The sequence below is a fragment of the Staurois parvus genome, unplaced genomic scaffold (assembly GCF_062004578.1).
Source record: "Staurois parvus isolate SC_StPar_1 unplaced genomic scaffold, SC_StPar_1.0 ptg001051l, whole genome shotgun sequence".
NCBI lineage: Eukaryota > Metazoa > Chordata > Amphibia > Anura > Ranidae > Staurois > Staurois parvus.
In genome coordinates this window covers 5,387,665-5,404,965 of record NW_028318847.1, presented here as the reverse complement: position 1 = coordinate 5,404,965, position 17,301 = coordinate 5,387,665, and the positions used below count along the sequence as shown (strand labels likewise).

The window sequence follows — 17,301 nt, the reverse complement described above, 5'->3', positions numbered from 1 at the left end:
AGACTGCGGACAGCACAGGGATGACCAGAGACTGCGGACAGCACAGGGATGACCAGAGACTGCGGACAGCACAGGGATGACCAGAGACTGCGGACAGCACAGGGATGACCAGAGACTGCGGACAGCACAGGGATGACCAGAGACTGCGGACAGCACAGGGATGACCAGAGACTGGGGACAGTACAGATGACTGCTGACCTTTGGGGAGGTGGGGAGGTGGGGAGCGGGTACCTGAATTTGACAGGTACCCGCTCTTACTTCCGCAGAGTTTTTGTTTGATCTTACCTGTTCCTCGATCCAGCCACGCGCTGTCTTCCCGGCTTCTGTAATGGCGCTCGGCATGACAGCCGGGTGCCCAGTGCGCATGAGCGAGAAGCACTTGCGCTTTGTGATTGGTCCGTCGGCTTCTGGGATCTGTCATGTGTCCCAGGTACCGCCTTACCATTCACAAAAAGCACCGCTTCTTGCTCACCCGGCTGTCATGCCCATTGCCCACACTACAGAAGCCGGAAGACAGCGCGCCGCTGGATAGAGGAACAGGTAAGATCAAAGAACAAAGAAGTAAGAGCAAAGAGCCACAGTATACAAAATATGATAAGAGGCAAAGAGCCGCATTCATTTTGGCCGGGAGCCGCACGCGGCTCGAGAGCCGTGTGTTCGCCACCCCTGGCCTGGAGCATTAGCCTTTGATGTTAGCCATCAGCTGAATACCTGCAGGAGGAAGGAGGAGGAGAAGTGGACTTTCAGCTGCTGCAGGGAGGAAAATAGAGCCGATTGTTTCCACTAAATTCCACCCCTCCATTCCAGGTTCAGGGATCAGCAACCAAGGGATGCGATCTACCAGTCACCTGCCTGTGTTTGATGGGTGGATCGAAATGGACAGGTTACAAGACTACACATAGAGCACTACTAAAAGGGATGACATGGCAACCACAACACCAGAGCATCCCTGCCAATACTATAATTATGGATACCCATTCCAACAATGTAAGCCCAGAATCAGAAGACAAATGTGTCATATCCCATACCTGTTTTTTTTAAAGCAGAACTAAAACCACAGATTGAACCGTTTCCTAAAGCATTTACACACAAGGCCTGCTTGAAGGAGAACTGTCACAGTTACAGTTACTAGTGTGTTTATGTTCGCTCTCAACCAAAATGTCAAACCATCAAGTAACTGGTGTTCTAGCTGATCAAATGTGCAACACCATGGCAACTGCACATCAGAGACTAAGGTGGCAGCTTCCTTTGCTGGAAAGAATAGAAGGGTTTAGCTTCACTTTACTTATGTTCAGGGGGAGGCTGCCCCAGACAGATATTCCTGCAAAAGGTACACAGACAAACAACTGACAGGGGCTCTAGTCTTCCCTACTCTACTAAAAAAATTTATTTTTGTGTTACCATATGAGATTTTCCTTCATGCCCTGTCTACTGAGATGGTGGTCATCATGACAGCAAGAGAGAAGAAATCTCTCTAATGGAGCCCTGGATAGCAGTAAAAATTCAACAGGAGTTCCAAACCTCCCCTGCTCCTTCCAAAGCTGTAAAAGGAGTTTCTCTGTACAAAAGGGCTTTTTACTTTACCTAGTATGGACACCGTACAAAAATATAAAAAGGACTAAAACATTTCCTGGCCCACCACCCTGGAGTCACATGTACACATCCATAAATAAAAACTGCTAATACTAATAGGGATGGCTTTCTCCTGGCTGTTACACCCTGTTCTGATGGCTTTAATCCACAGCATGTCCAAAGTTTATTATTGTATCTATACCTTTAAGGGGTTAACTCCTTCCAAGTTGTTTTAGCCTTTACTGTGGGGGAGAGGTACATGGTCAGGTTTGTGAGCTCATTGGAAAAAGATTTCCTCCCTTCCTTTTACTGTAAGACCAGTGAAAAATATGGGGAGAGGGGGGCAATTGTCACCAGGACAGGAATGCACTGAGCAATAAATATATGGTCAGAAGGTCTAACCCTTTCCCACCTTATCAAAGTGTTTTGTTTCTTTTTTTGTCCCGTTTAGGGCTCTTGAACACGACCGTATGAAAATACAACTAGTATGCAGGATCTTGCTGGCAGGGAGACATATGTAATGCCTGAGCAATATTTAAGGCATATAGCATTACATCGAACATGACCCTACTGTTAACATACAGATGGCTTCTCCATTGTTAGGACACAGACAATTTCTTGAAGATGCATCCTATTGTCCTTCTGTTGCTAGGATGCAGGTGGCTTCTCAATTAAGGTGCCTAGTGTCATTTGTTGCTAGGAAGCAGGCAGCATGAGCCACCTAGTGTCCTTCAGTTGCAAATATACGCGCGGCCCTGGTAGAGTGCATACATGCTGTATACATATAATTATTACCACAAACGTTTAGATACATGCAAAAACTGGAAATTTCAGATTATTTATTCAGTATAGAAAAGTAGGATCTTGTATTTCTGTATGGATAAAGGTATCGCTTTTTAATTAAACTGATCAAATCCTATTTCCTCAATCTCATTTATAGCAATAGAAGCCTTATAGACATTCTAAGCCTTCCACCTACTTTTTAAAGTGGATAACAGACATTGTCTAAATACGATAGCCATGTGCATGCTTAGGGCTCAATTAGACATGTGTTCGGGGGGGGGGGGGGGGGTGAAAACCCACATGATTGAGGCACATTTTTAGTCCACCTTTTTGTTTATTTCAGGTACTTATATAGCACTGTCAATTTACGCAGCGCTTTACACATATATATTGAACATTCGCATCAGTCCCTAATCCTCAAGGGGTGTACAATCTAAGGTCCCTAACTCACATTCATACATACACATACTAGGGCCAGTTTAGACAGGATCCAATTAACCTACCAGCATGTCTTTGGAGTGTGGGAGGAAACCGGAGCACCCGGAGGAAACCCACGCAAGCACAGGGAGAACATGCAAACTCCATGCAGGAGGCGCCATGGTCAGGAATTGAGCCCATGACTCATTTACTGCAAGGCAGATGTGCTAACCACTAAGCCACTGTGCTGTCCCCCTTAAAGAAGTACAGCCAAAGCTTGTTTGCCTGTACTTCTCCTGTGGATCACAGGAGTGCAATTCATTCTGCACTCCTGTGAACCAATTTCAGCCGATGGCGGACCTTAGCCAACGTCACTCAGCTGGTCAAGAGTTGGGAAAAATTGCGACCAAATGGTCGGGTTCCACCCAGGAGCCTGGACGGTACCTAGCTCGGCCTCTCAGCAAGCCGCTTAGAGCCTGAGCTAGCTGCTCCTGCCCCCTTCACAGCCCAGTGCTCCAGTGAGCGCTGGAGGAGGGGCAGGGCAGAGCAGACAGCAGTGACTGACAGTCACCACTCTCTGCCCAGATTGACAGGGAGAGCTGAACGATCAATGGTGTCTGATCGCTCAGTTCTCATTCTTAGTGCTGGTGGGGGGACAGATGCAGCATGAGATCGAGTAAGTATACATATATATATAAATATATATATATTTATTTTTATTTTTTTTAAACCCATACTTCTCTTTTAAGCTGCAAAGACAGTGGATGGGGGTGTTTAACATACTGCGGTCGTGATACTTTGCTTCATGTCTGGGGGAAAAAAAAACTGTCCCTCCTGTCACTTTTAGCAGACAATAAGCTTGCTAAACATGACCCATTCAAGGCTATTTAGCTACTTGCTTGGTCATGCAACACTGTACCCAAATGAAATAAATATACTTTTTTCAGAAAAATGGAGCTTTCTTTTGGTGGTATATGATCACCACAGGGTTTTTTATGTTTTGCTATATAAATAAATAAAAAAAGACCACAATTTTGAAAAAAAAAAACCCCAACATTTTTTACTGACTGCAACAAAACATATTCAATAAAAAAACATATCCCCCTAAAAAAATCTAATTTTTTTCATATATTTTGGACATGTCTTTCATAAAAAAATCCCAATAAGTGTATATTGATTTGTTTACATGAAAGTTCTAGAGCCTACAGACCATGGTAAATATACTGGAATTTTTTTTTGTAATATATACTACTAATGCAGATGATCAGCGACTTATAATGGGAGTTTGATGGTGCAGCAGGCAATATGACATTGACAGTAGGGGGAGGGACATTAATACAGTGATCTGTAATACCACTATATACAGTAGCTGTACTAACGACACTAGCTGGGAAGGGGTTAACAAGGGCTTAATGTTTAAATGTGTAAAGTGTGCTGCTTTTTACTAACAATCTCTTAGCTTCTCATCCCTCAACACAGAGATTGTTCCCTCTGTACAAAGCTCTGTGTTGTTTGTCAACACAGAGCTCTGGGCTGTGATTGTACACAGTCGATCAGCAGATCCCCGCCATAAAGCACTGGTTGGTAGTTTCTGACATATACAATCACAGTGGGTGCTGGCGTGGGGCACATATGCACCCCCCCCCCAGTACAACTTTAAAAGGGCCACTGGGAGGGGTTAGCTGAAAGTTTTTACTATTGGAGTTGAGTTTGAGGGCTTGTTAACACCACAATTGTTCTCTATGCGCCGTGTTCAAACTGTACATGTGTGCTGGTATGCAGTAAAATGCAATTCAATAGATATGGTGTGAACAGTCCCATAGAAACAGTTTGACTTTAATGATTTTTTTTCTTGGTTTTCTATTTTCGGTCACATATAATGATTGGTGCAATTCGGTGTTATTCTCATGCTGTCTGGCTTGTTCTTAGGTATGTCATGGCATGTGAGGCCAACTTCCAGACGTGGACACAGATCTCTAGGTGTCGGCTATTTATGTCGATGAAAATATGCAGCCTTCCTAAGCGCTTTACACTTGTAAGCACACGATTCTGCACCAAGCCACATATGGACAACACATGAAAAAGTCATTTTTTTAGGTAAAAAAACTCCAAAAACTTATAGTTTAAGAGAAAAGCTGAGTATAATCTGATATATAGTTATATAGATTTATAAACAATTTGGATTAAAAATGAGCCCTCGGTAATTCAACTTTTTGAACAATTAATGTATATAGTAAATGCAGAGTTAAGCCCTCACTGATTTTTTGCCCACATCCCAATGCACCTAAAATACTTCTAGTGTTTTGACTGCATCCAGCTTCAGCAAAATATCATGGAGTACTGACAATGGAAGCAATTGTTCCTATTGCAACGTATAAACAATTAGACCTTCTAAACATATTAGGGCATTTATTGGATCAGGCATAGTGGCAAAGGATCAGGGGTTTATTAAAGGAGATCATCACCCTCTTTCATATAGCTGCTCCTTCCCCAATTTATTGGAAATACCTCTTTTCTTGTCTGTGGTTTTTGCTTTAATCACCTAGGTAGAAATTACATAGCCCCCAGCTGCCAGAACCCTCCTGGGTTACTCATTTTAAGGCATCCCAGAAAATTTCGGGGTAATCTACTGCAGATGCATGTCATTGGGGCTGGTGGAAATGAACCCGGAAGAGACAGCTGACTCACAATGACGTAAGCAAAGATTGCAATATGGGAACCATTGGCAGCAGGTTACAGCAGGACAACACTGGATTTGTTGGCGGAGTATGTATGTGTTTAAGAAAAACCCAGCTAACAAATCAGGGATTTAAAAAATGAAGTGAAGTTCCCCTTTAGGTAAAAGAATAGCTAAGGTACGGCCCAAAGAAACCAATCCACAAATCCTACTACACATTTAATTTTCCTGAAGTGGATTAGAGAATGAAAGCGAATACCTGATAGGAAATACACGTTTTATAAAATAACCCCACTGAAGCAGTGAGATTTTGATATATACAGTATATGTATTGATCTTAGACAATAAAGGCCTGTATGTCTCCCTGGATCATGCAATCTTCATCACACACGCAGATTTGGTTGTGTACTGCTTTATATTTGTGGTCTATAAAGAATAAAAAGGACTGTATTTCCCTGGATAAAAGCATTCTTTATCCTTCTAGAACAGAGGTCTCCAAGCTGCGGCTCATGGCTGGATGAAACCCTTTTCTTTCCTTTATCCAGTCCGTGGGGGCACGGTTTTTACCACTGATATGAAGCACTATTCCTCCTACTAACACTAATAGTGAGGCACCATTCCTTCCACTGACACCAATAGTGGGAAACTAGTCTTTCCACTGACACCAAAAAATGGGGTATTTTTTCTTCCACTGACGTCAAAATGAAGGGGAACTAGTCCTTCCACTGATGCAAACAATGGGGTTCTAATCCTTCCACTGACACCAACAATAGGGCATAATTCTTCCCACTGATGTAAATTATTCAGCCCTACTCTTGCAATTGACATCAACAATGGGGCATTATTCCTTCAGCTAATACCAATGATGGGGGTATTATTCCTCCTCTTAGGACCACAGGAGCTATGTAATTGTTTTTACTCCTGATAACCACAAAGTCTGAGACACTGTCTACTCCCACTGATACTGGGGCATTTTCTACTCTCACTGGTCACAGTCCAGCCCTCCTAAATTCTGAGAGACAACAAATTGGCCCTTTGTTTAGAAAGTTTGTAGTTCTAGAAGATTGAGTTTTTTTTTTTTTGCAGCATATTTTTTTTGCAGTTCATATGCTGGCCATAAAGAATAAAGGCTTGCCTGTCTCCCTGGATCAAACAGTCTTCATCCTCCTTGCAAATTTGCCGTGCTGTATTTCTGCTTGCCATAGAGAATAAAGGTGTCCAATTCCCTATGGATGTTGGTGACTGGGCAAAGTGAAGAAGGTTTTAGACTTCTTGTCAGTTAATTGGCTGTGTGCCCACTTGGGAGATTCATTCTCTCTATTTGTCCTGAGAACCACTGTCCCCAGATCTGATAATGAGAGAAAATCAACATTTTATTGTTGTCTTTTAATAGGGATGTTTGTTCCAGTGGCACCTGTCTAAGAGAGGATTTCCTTCACTTCATGTTGCCTGTACAGGAAGTGAAGTAAAATTTCCCCAATCAATTGGACACTGATGGCAAAACAATTACAGCTTTCAAGACACCTCAATATTCAGACATCAAGTCTGCTGCCCTCAATTATTTATTCTTCTACGGGAGAAAAACAAGATTCAACCACCTCATCCAACCTGAAGAGCTACCAAGACTAAATTCATGCATTCATATCCACCCAAATAAACTGAACTCCTTTATTCATACATACATACAATTACAGTTTAAAAAAACTCTGCAAAAATTACCATGCTACAGCTAGACTGTCTTTCCAATAATACATTTTCCTTGCCATCCACTACCCATCAATAAAACTTACAATTTAAGATTGGTTTGCTGACAAATCCCTACATATATGTGAGTACTATACTAAAGGAACCATGTGCCCAGGATCATTTCTTCCACTCTTTAAACTACAAAGACCTTACAAAGTACTCCCTACTTCAGCCAAAAAGGCACATTCCTTGATGTATTTAGAAATAATAAAAAAAATCTATATAAATTCTTGAAACCATCAGTGCATGCACTAAAAAAAATACAAAAACAAACAAGTGCAAAAAAGAAAGTGTTCAATGTAAACAAAAAGTGCACAAGGTGGTCCTCCTCCGATACTAGGAATGTAATACTCCTGGAAGGGTAAGACCATCTTGAAGCTCAATGAAGCTTGGTGGACCGCTTTCTTCCAAAGACCTGACCCTCCTTAATAAACATTAGAAGGTCTTTTTTGTCTGAAAACCTGACCCACATCAGAGAAGCTTCATTGGTCCCTTTGCTTTGAAAACCTGACCCACCTGAATAAAGCTTAGTGGGTCAATTTCCATAAAAAATCTGACTGACCTCAATGAAGCTTGATAGTGTAATTTCCTCTGAAGACCTGACCCGCTTCAATGCAGCTTGGTGAGCCCTTTTCTCCCAAGACCTGACTCACCGCAATGAAACTTGGTAGGTCCCTTTCCTCTGAAGATCAGACTCACCTCAGAACAACTTGGTTGATCCTTTACTCCGGAGACCTGACACACTTCAATGAAGCTTGGTGGGTCCATTTTCTCTGAAATCCTGAGCCACCTCAATGAGAGTTCCTCTGAAGACCTGAAATATTTTCATCTGAAGACAGCTAAATCAATCATCCCCACACAATACTGGGTTTGATACCCCCCCCCCCCCAATTAGAGAACCTGTGGCAGGTGAGGCAAGTAAAGTTGCACTAGTTCGTTTTAAAGCTGTAGTAAATCCTAAACCAAAAATGTAATATAGTGCAGCTTATCAATCATTAGTTGTGGTGGCTGCATTAGTTTTCTTTTTTTTTTTTAAGGCTTCTTTCCTCTGATTTCACCTGATGATGTGGCCAGTAACACGCTTTCTGTATTAGAGTGCCTACACTCTGAATGAAGGAGCAGCAGCATGGTCTGTCTGGTGTTGTACCAGCATATTTAGATACACTAAAGAATGGAAGCCAAACGCCAGCTCATACTTCAAAATCAGTTATAACAAACAGTTTTGTTCCTTTTGGGATAAACGTTTTAAATAAATAAATAAAAATGTATCATTGTAAGCACCTCTGTCAGTGTAAACATTTTGTCTCAACCCTCCACCTGCTATATCTGTAGGACAGCTTGTTCTTTTAAAAAAACAACAGACTTACTGGCTGGATCACAAGGTGAAACTAAAGGAAAGAAAGCCTGGGAGGACCAGTTCACACCAGCACACGGTGTGGAAAACCGCACCGCAGTTGTGATCTGCAGTGGGCGTCAGTGCAATGCTAATTGTCCATATTCTCATCACACACATTCTTGAAATTGTCCCTAAAGTAATGGGTGCTACAACAACCACCAGCTGGGGACTGAAACATGGACGGTACAGTGTAAATATTTGCCAGCATGCCACCGATTTCAGATTAAGTCTGAATGTTTATTTTTTTCTTTACTGAAGTATGATTACATCACAAACAGAAAAAGTGCAACATGTAACGATGTAGGGGTCCTGTGTGGATCCAAAATGTCCACGCTTTTGTTCTTGATATGATTGTTCTTCTCTGAAGATCTGTGGTGTGCTAGCAAATATTTACACTGCAATGCTATTGACACCCTAAACCAGGAGTGAGCGTCCAGTTTCCTAGGTTCACACCTAAGCGTATTCCGCAGCGTTTTAAATTATGCAGAAATGTACTACAGTCCATTTAACATGATTTTCTATGGGACAGGTTCACATCTCCCCGTTTCCACCTGGTGTGTTTTTTTTGGAAAGGATCAGTGACTTTTTTAAAAGCAAAAAGTTGCATTTTTGGTTCTATAGACTTCAATGGAAATGCTGCAGAAAATCATGTAGTGCGTTTTTGCGTTTTAAGTCTGCCTAGCAACAAGAAAAAACCCCCCCACAAAATGCATCAAAATCGCAAAAGTCAACACAAAACGCACTGCAGAAATGGATCAAACACAAACTGCATAGGTGTGAACCTAGCCATAGATAGTGATCTACCAGTAGATCTTGGCCAGGTGACTGGTAGATCTCGGTGTGGGCTTGCTGGCACGCCATTCTGGAACATCAAAGTGCAATGCAGAGGAACTAAATGAATAGATAAATAGCGCTTTGCTTCTCACTAAACCTAACAATAAAGCACAAAGTAAATGCCTGACAGAGCCCCTAACTAAGGTGATATAAGTGGATACCAAAAAAATAACCAAACACAAGTGAATGAAAATATCCAAACAGCCCCGCTAGGCAATACCAAATATGAACAATAGTAAAAATCAAGATCTGTAATGCAGAAAAATCTTAAAATCAACATATATTCCACACGTTACTTGAACAGTGATCAGCCTTAAAAATCCTCCACCAGCTAGCTTTCACGCTCACCTTCCATTTTGACCTATAGGGAATATAGGTCAAATGCACTTTATTATCAACCCGAAATCCAACCAGCTCTCCTCTGTAAGCGCACTTTACTGGCTCTTTCTCCAATTCCTCATCAGCCATTGTGTCCAAAGTAACTCATCAGAAATCCATGTTCAAAAAAACATCAAAAGACATCTTACAGTGTAATACTTCCATGTTTAATGTATAAAAACCAGGTACAGAATACTTAACTTTTAAAATCAGGCCAGCAGACCCATACAAGCATTAGTAATAAAATACATAGGAACAGGTGTACCAAGATGGCAGCCGCCGTCCGACCAGAAATGATGTCACCACACTTCCTTACTACGCGTTACATCACGTATCACATGACTTCCTCAAAGATAGATAATGGGTCAGTAGCCAGACCTAAACCTAGTAGCTCTCCCCCACTTTGTCTTTTCCCCTATATTGGCATTGTGTCCAAAGTAACATTTGTATAGGCAGAGCAGAGTAGGACTGGCCATAGGGGGATTACTTTGACGCAGTAGGCCGGCTTAAACATGTATTGCAATATGTGTGAACTAAATGTCCCTATTCTTTATTGCAGGGTCTGCTGGAAGGGTATATACCAGGGTGCAGAGGGGCCTTCAGAATTTCTAGTGTTAATATGTGGTTACACCCCTTTAGCACCTGATAGATAAATGCATGTACTCGCTATTGGGATTTGAGCACATGTGTGTCTTGTTTGATGCACAAGATTGTGACATGGTATAGTACGGCAATTAGAGGTTTAAATTAGGTGTGAGGAGGCAACACTGTGCCCGGTGGTCTTTGACTTCTCCGCCTCTTTAAGATTTCCTCCCCCTGGCCTAAATGCAGTGTGTTTGCCTGCACCGGATCTCATGGTACAGAAGTAATCCATTATTTTGTAAAGTAGGGAGTATACTACGTTTGTTGCAGTCTGGCACGATTTCAGCCCGTTCAAATGAATGGGCTGAAATCACACTGCACCCGGGTCGCATGTGAATCGCACAGGAACACACAGCAGTCTTGGGCGATTCATGGTGAAGCAGCCCTGAAAAAGAAATCTAATGCAGCCATCACACCTAAGATTTGTTAAACTGCAACATAAATATAATACATTTTCGTGGACCCAAAAGACTGTGTTGTCATTCATTGCAGCACAAGCCGATCAGCGGGTCCCCGTCAATGATTATCGACCAGGACCCGCTGCTCAGCTGCACGAATGAGAGAAGAGAGCCCTGTGTTGTTTAGCAGTTTCAGTTGTTTCTCTACATACAGCAGCGATGTGCCTTTTTTCTCCCTGCAAAGCTGGGAGTAAAAATTGCTTAAAAAAATCATCACACAGTACAAACACACTAAACATTGTTAGGCACACATTTAACCTCTTGAATGCCCTAGATGTTAACCCCTTCCCATCCAGTGTCATTAGTACAGTGACAGTGTATATTATTAGCACTGATCTCTGTATCAGAGCTGATTCATACATGTGCGGTGCGAATTGAAGCTCAGGTTTCACAGCTAATTGACACAGTAGTTGTTCAGTGGTTCACGTCAGGTTTACATCAGGTTCAGGACAGGATCGGGTCAGGATTTTATCCTGTTCACACATGTGTGGTTTAGAAATGATTCCCATAGAAGCAGGGGCGGACTGACAACTCATGGGGCCCCCGGGCAATAGGGGATCATGGGGCCCCTGTGTCCTTGCCCAAACTCAAAAAAACCTATGAAAAAAGGTACCAGGGGCATCCAACGGGGCCCCCTACTGACCCCGGGCCCTCGGGCAGTGCCCGAGTTTCCAAATGGTCAGTCCGCCCCTGCATAGAAGTCAATAGCCTGTAATCCGCACCTGAACCGGACCGCATTGCTCAGAAATCGGACATGACTCTTACTGAATCCGCACTGCCAGTACACCGGGCATATGGAAACAGGCACCATAGGAAACAATGTTATTTCACATGTCATGAGGACTGGATGCGGTTCAAACAGCATCCAATCCACATATATGTGAATGCAAAGAAAACAAACAGGTGGGCACATCGGCCTAGTGCATTACCTTAAAAAACATTAATAAAAAAGTGATAGGTAATATACTCAGAAATGACAATCATGTCAAAGGCACATCATAAAAGAACAGCACTGTCTACTCCACATCACATGACTAATAATGTACATATGGTGCAGCGCTAAAATTGAATACAAATGATAAAATACGCAATAAATTGATGAAAAATAATAAAATAAATACCAAACTATGGATCCCTGAAAAAAAAGGGAACTGAAGATAAAGTGCAAAAATACTTAAAGTGCAATTAAGTGGATTTCAAAAGATGGGTCACAAATGCAGACCCTATAAGCCGTGAAAAACAACAAACCCAAATCGGGATGGTACACACCAATATGTGTTGCTGACACATATTGGTGTGTACCATCCCAATTTGGGATTTGGGTTTGTTGTTTTTCACGGCATATAGGGTCTGCATTTGTGATCCATCTTTAGAAATCCACTTAATTGCACTTTAAGTATTATTGCACTTAATATTTAGTTCCCTTTTTTTTTCTTAGGGATCTATTATGATTATTATTATTTATATAGCGCCAACAGTTTACTCAGCACTGTACATTACAATGGGAGATGACAGTACACGAGACAGTACAGTAACAATACAATGCGATACACGAGGGGTTCGAGGGCCCTGCTCCTTGGAGCTTACAATCTAGGAGCCATAGTTTGGTATTTAATTATTTTTCATCAATTTATTGTGTATTTTATCATATGTATTTAATTTTAGGGCTGCACCATATGTACATTATTTGTGATTTTTAATCCTTCTGAGGTATAGGGTTGGGGTGCTAGCAGCTTTGTTTAGGTTGAGTTCATCTAGCGCAGGAGAAACCACTACACATCACATGACTGTCCGCAATGTGAACCCTGGACCTCCAACAGGCTAACGTGTTCGCGGACTTGCCTCTTCCTCAGTGCTGCTCTGAGGAAGAGGAAAGTCCTCGAATGCCGTTAGCCCATTGGAGGTTCAGGGTTCCCACTGCAGACAGTCATGTGATGTGGACTGGACAGTGTTGTTCTTTTATGATGTGCCTTTGACAGGATTGTCATTTGTGAGTATATTACCGATCACTTTTTTATTAATACATGTTTAAGGTAATACACTAGGCCGATGCGCCCTCTGTTTGTTTTCTTTGCATTCAGTGTATTTGGACTTCCCCGGTCCTTTGAGGGCAGCAAGGCGTGCACTATCCAGGGCATTTGAGATGTGATTGTAGCCTCTGTTTAGTCCACCCCCAAGAGCAGTATTTGTGTTTGTCATTTCCACATATATGTGAACCGGCACTTAGTGTCACTGGAAATGTCAGGGGCAGCTAGTCAGCCCCCCCAGTGTCAGTTAGTGTCAGATTGCCCACTGCACTATCACAGTCCCACTAGAAGTTGCTGATCACCACCATTAGTAGTATAAAACAAATTCATATTCCAGTATTTATACCATAGTTTGTAGACACTAGAACTGTCATGCAAACCAATTAATATACACTTGAGGTTTTTATTTTACCAAAGACATGTAGCAGAATACATATTGGACAAAATTTATGAAGAAATGAAGAAAATATTGTGGTGGGGGGGGGGGGGGCTGTTCACAATTTTGGGTCTTTTCTCGTTTATATGGCAAAGAAAGAAATAACCAAGTGGTGATCAAATACTACCAAAAGGAAGTGCTATTTATGTGAAACAAGAAAATTATATAAAATTTGTTTGAATGCAGTGTTGCATGACTGCACAACTGTCAGTTAAAGTAGTGCAGTGCTAAATAGCAAAAAATGGCCTGGCCATGAAGAGGGAGTAAAACCTTCCAGAGCTCAAGTGGAGATATATATATATACATATACACACACACATACATACTGTATATACATAGACAGACATAGGTCAGCCTGAGCTGTGCGTCCCCCGTCTCGGTGTTGCTCTGTAGATGGTACAGAGGTGTGAAGAACACATAGGAAGACATCTGACATCCTCTATCTGGGGGATGTGGTTGATTTGCAGTGTGCAGATATGAAGGCAGTCCACCCATAGGGAGGGGAGGCCGTGTCCCCAGAGAGGGTCCTCTGTAGTACATACACATGGTAAAAATCCAGTACACACTATTCCATGTCATTAGAATGGAGATCAGGTATTACCCAGACATAGCCCAGTGCCCCCATCCAGTGCCCCCATCCCCCTCACACACATCAGGACTCCAGTGTGCCATAGAAGCCCAATTGTTAGCTGTACATTTGGCATGTGACACCCAGGCTGGTAGCACGCTGTGGACGGCTATATATAGGATGAGCCCTGTGTACTCCGCTCAGTGTACACATTATAACCGGCAGCCTCCTCCTCCTCCTGCTGGGCACACATGGAGGATGCTGGTACACAGGGCGGAGGGAGCCGAGTCCTTACCTTTCTGTCAGGTTGGTGCCAGTCCCTCAGCGCTGGTCCCCTCACATCAGCCTCCTCCACCTTCATGCATCCTCTTCCCGTTGATATGAAAAAAAAGCAGCGCAGACTGTATCCCCCGTCACTGAGCATGTGCGGTGGTGTGGGCCACGCCCCCATCTCTGCCTCCAGCAGCTGCTCTGCCGATACAATGTAACAATCCAGCCTGCGGTGGAAACAATGAAGCGCACGCGCCACCCTGGGCTGTGTGTGTTTAACCCTTGACTGGCTGGAGGATTAACCCTTCCTTCACCAGCAGGACCTCTCCCATTGTTATCACCTCAGACATGTGTAGTATGAGAAGCTCCGTGCCCGCTTCCTGGCGTCAATACCCAATCCTGCCAGAAAACCGACCTAGGATCTAGAAGATCAACAAAGTAACTGAATCTTCCCACCCTGACAACTCCTGTGTCACCTTCCCCGAATCCCACCATGTAGACTCTACTGCAGGCCATAGACGGGGAGAAAACTGGCTGTTTTTTCTTTAGAAAAACGAAAAATCGGTCGTTCAGTGGGCCGACGTTACCACCATTGGTAGAAAAAAAGTCAGCTGATTTTCGTCCCGTCTACGGCCGGCAAATATAATAGCAGTGTCCCTGCAGAGAGCTCCGCTATTATATTTGACAGAAGAAATAGAATATGAATAAGAAGAAGAAAAAGAAGAAATAGAATATGAATAATAAGAAGAAAAGGTTGCAACATTGTATCTATTTGTATCCATTTCGGATACAGATGTTTCTATTCGGATACAAATAGATACAATGTTGCTATACTTTTAAATGTCAAATATAATATCGGACTGAAATTCTTTTTTCTGCTTCTACTTGTTCCTATTCTTTTTCTTCTTATTATTCATATTCTATTTCTTCGTTTTCCTCTTCTTATTCATATTCTATTTCTTCTTTTTCTTCTCCTTATTCATATTCTATTTCTTCTTTTTCTCTTCTTATTCATATTCTATTTCTTCGTTTTCTCCTTCTTATTCATATTCTATTTCTTCTTTTCCTTCTTCTTTCCGGTCACTGCTCATGCGCATCTTTTAAAATCGGTAAAAAGATCGGCCGATTTGTCCATCATTGCCGCAAAAATCGGCTGAAGGACAAAATTGGCAGATTTTTTTTCCAACATGACCGATAAAAAAAAGTGTCAAAATCACAAAAAAACGCAGACTGATTACCCCACTAACGATCCGAAAAACGGTAGATTTTTTTCTATGGCCTGCATACATCTGCCGGCACCCTACACTTCAGCGATTTTCTAGCAACACTTCAGCACTGGACATGGGGATTGTATTGCCTCCTATGGTGCCTGTTCACACCTGAGCTTCTGGTCACTGGAAGATAGTCGCTCTTACCCTAGTTTCACAGGTTGTGTTCGAGCCGTTTCTGCATTGTGTTTTGCGTTGTGTTTTTGCACTTGCATCTTTGATGCAATTTGCGTTTTTTTCATTTGTTTTAATTTCTCTTGTTGCTAGGCAGGTTTAAAATACAAAATGAGGCAAAAAAAAAAAAAACAGCAAAAATGCAATACATGCTTTTCTGCAGCTCTTCCATTGAATTCTATAGAACCAAAAAAAGTCCAAACGTCCCTGACCCTTTCCAAAAAACGCACCGGGTGAAAACGTGCAGATGTAAAAATGTCCCATAGGAAATCATGTTGACACCACGGTCGCACTGGGTGTGACTTGGCATGCGATTTGCACACCATGCGACTTGCAAATCATATTCCAAGTCGCACCCTATTGTCCGCAATTACAGCGGTCATATCAGTGAAGTTCCGACTTGGTCGGAGCCACACCTATTTCTAAAACAGTGCATGCACTACTTCTGGTGCGCTTTGCATAGACGTCTGTGTCAGATGTCTTGCAAATTGCACCTGAGATCGGCATGTCCCATGACTTTGAAATCGCATGACTTCACTGTAAGATGTGACCGGGGTGTAAATGGACTGTATTGCGTTTCTGCAAAACACAAAATGCTGCAGAAAATGCTTTGGCATGAACCTAGGGTAAGGGCTGGTTCACCGTGCCACAATTTCAGGTGTGATTTTAGAATTGAAATCGCACCTGAAATCGGATCTAATGAATGTGAGTGTCTGAGTTCTTGTATTACTTTTTCTGCAGTTTGTTGCGATTTCACATATAGACTACAATAGAAATCACACTGCAAAACACAATGGAAAACGCAAGAAATCATTGGGAAATCTTCAGAAAATGCAGTGAAATGGCAAACAAAATGCGTGATTTAAAATCACATCCAGTGTGAACCAAGCCTTATGCTAGGTTCACACCTATGCAGGTTGGGTTTGAGCCATTTCTGCATTGTGTTTTGCGTTGCGTTTTGTGTTGCCTTCTGTGTTTTTGCACCTTTTTTTATGCGCTTTGCATTTAAAAAAAAAATTTCTTGTTGCTAGGCAGATTTAAAACACAAACCGCAAAATGCATCAAAAAATGTGGCAAAAATGCTTAGGTGTGAACCTAGGGTAAGTTCACAAAAGTAATTGAGCTTCTTTGGGGCAGAGTCGCATGTTTGTACATCATGGCATGGTAAAAATGATTCCCTTGTCATGCTCAGTGGGCAGCACCTCCCTCCGAACCCAACCCATTCACTTGAATAGAGCTGCACTGCAAGTGCGTGGTGCAGATTGTGACATAACGCCTTCTCACTGCCTGCCACACATCCTCTAATAAGTGTCCACCGTGGATCACTCTTCAGAGGGCACTGCAAGTGTAAATGAGCCCTTAGATTGTCTATTGGTGGGAAGACTGGTACAGGAAGCTACAAAAGATCAGCAGGATCAGTGGTTTAACCCCTTCATGACTGAGGGTAAAACAAATGTCAATGCCTAAAGCCAGTTTTGAAAATTTGACATGTGTTAGTAAAACTGTACATATCATTGCAACCAGGGCTGTGGATAAGAGGGTACCACCCAGGGGCAGACTGACAACTCATAGGGCCCCTGGGCAATAGGGGATCATGGGGCCCCTGTGTCCTTGCCCAAACTCAAAAAAGCCTATGAAAAAGGTACCAGGAGCAT

At 42.4% G+C, this 17,301-nt stretch overlaps 1 protein-coding gene across 1 annotated transcript in view; it reads right to left on the bottom strand.

The window, feature by feature from the left end:
* The window catches only part of LOC149440871 (uncharacterized), a 207,510-nt gene extending 193,169 nt beyond the window's left edge, over positions 1–14,341 (bottom strand). Inside the window, exon 1 of the mRNA XM_089658104.1 lies at positions 14,230–14,341. The gene's annotated coding sequence lies outside the window, so the exon portion shown is untranslated. The remainder of the gene's footprint in view (positions 1–14,229) is intronic.
* Between the last annotated feature and the right edge of the window lie 2,960 nt (positions 14,342–17,301).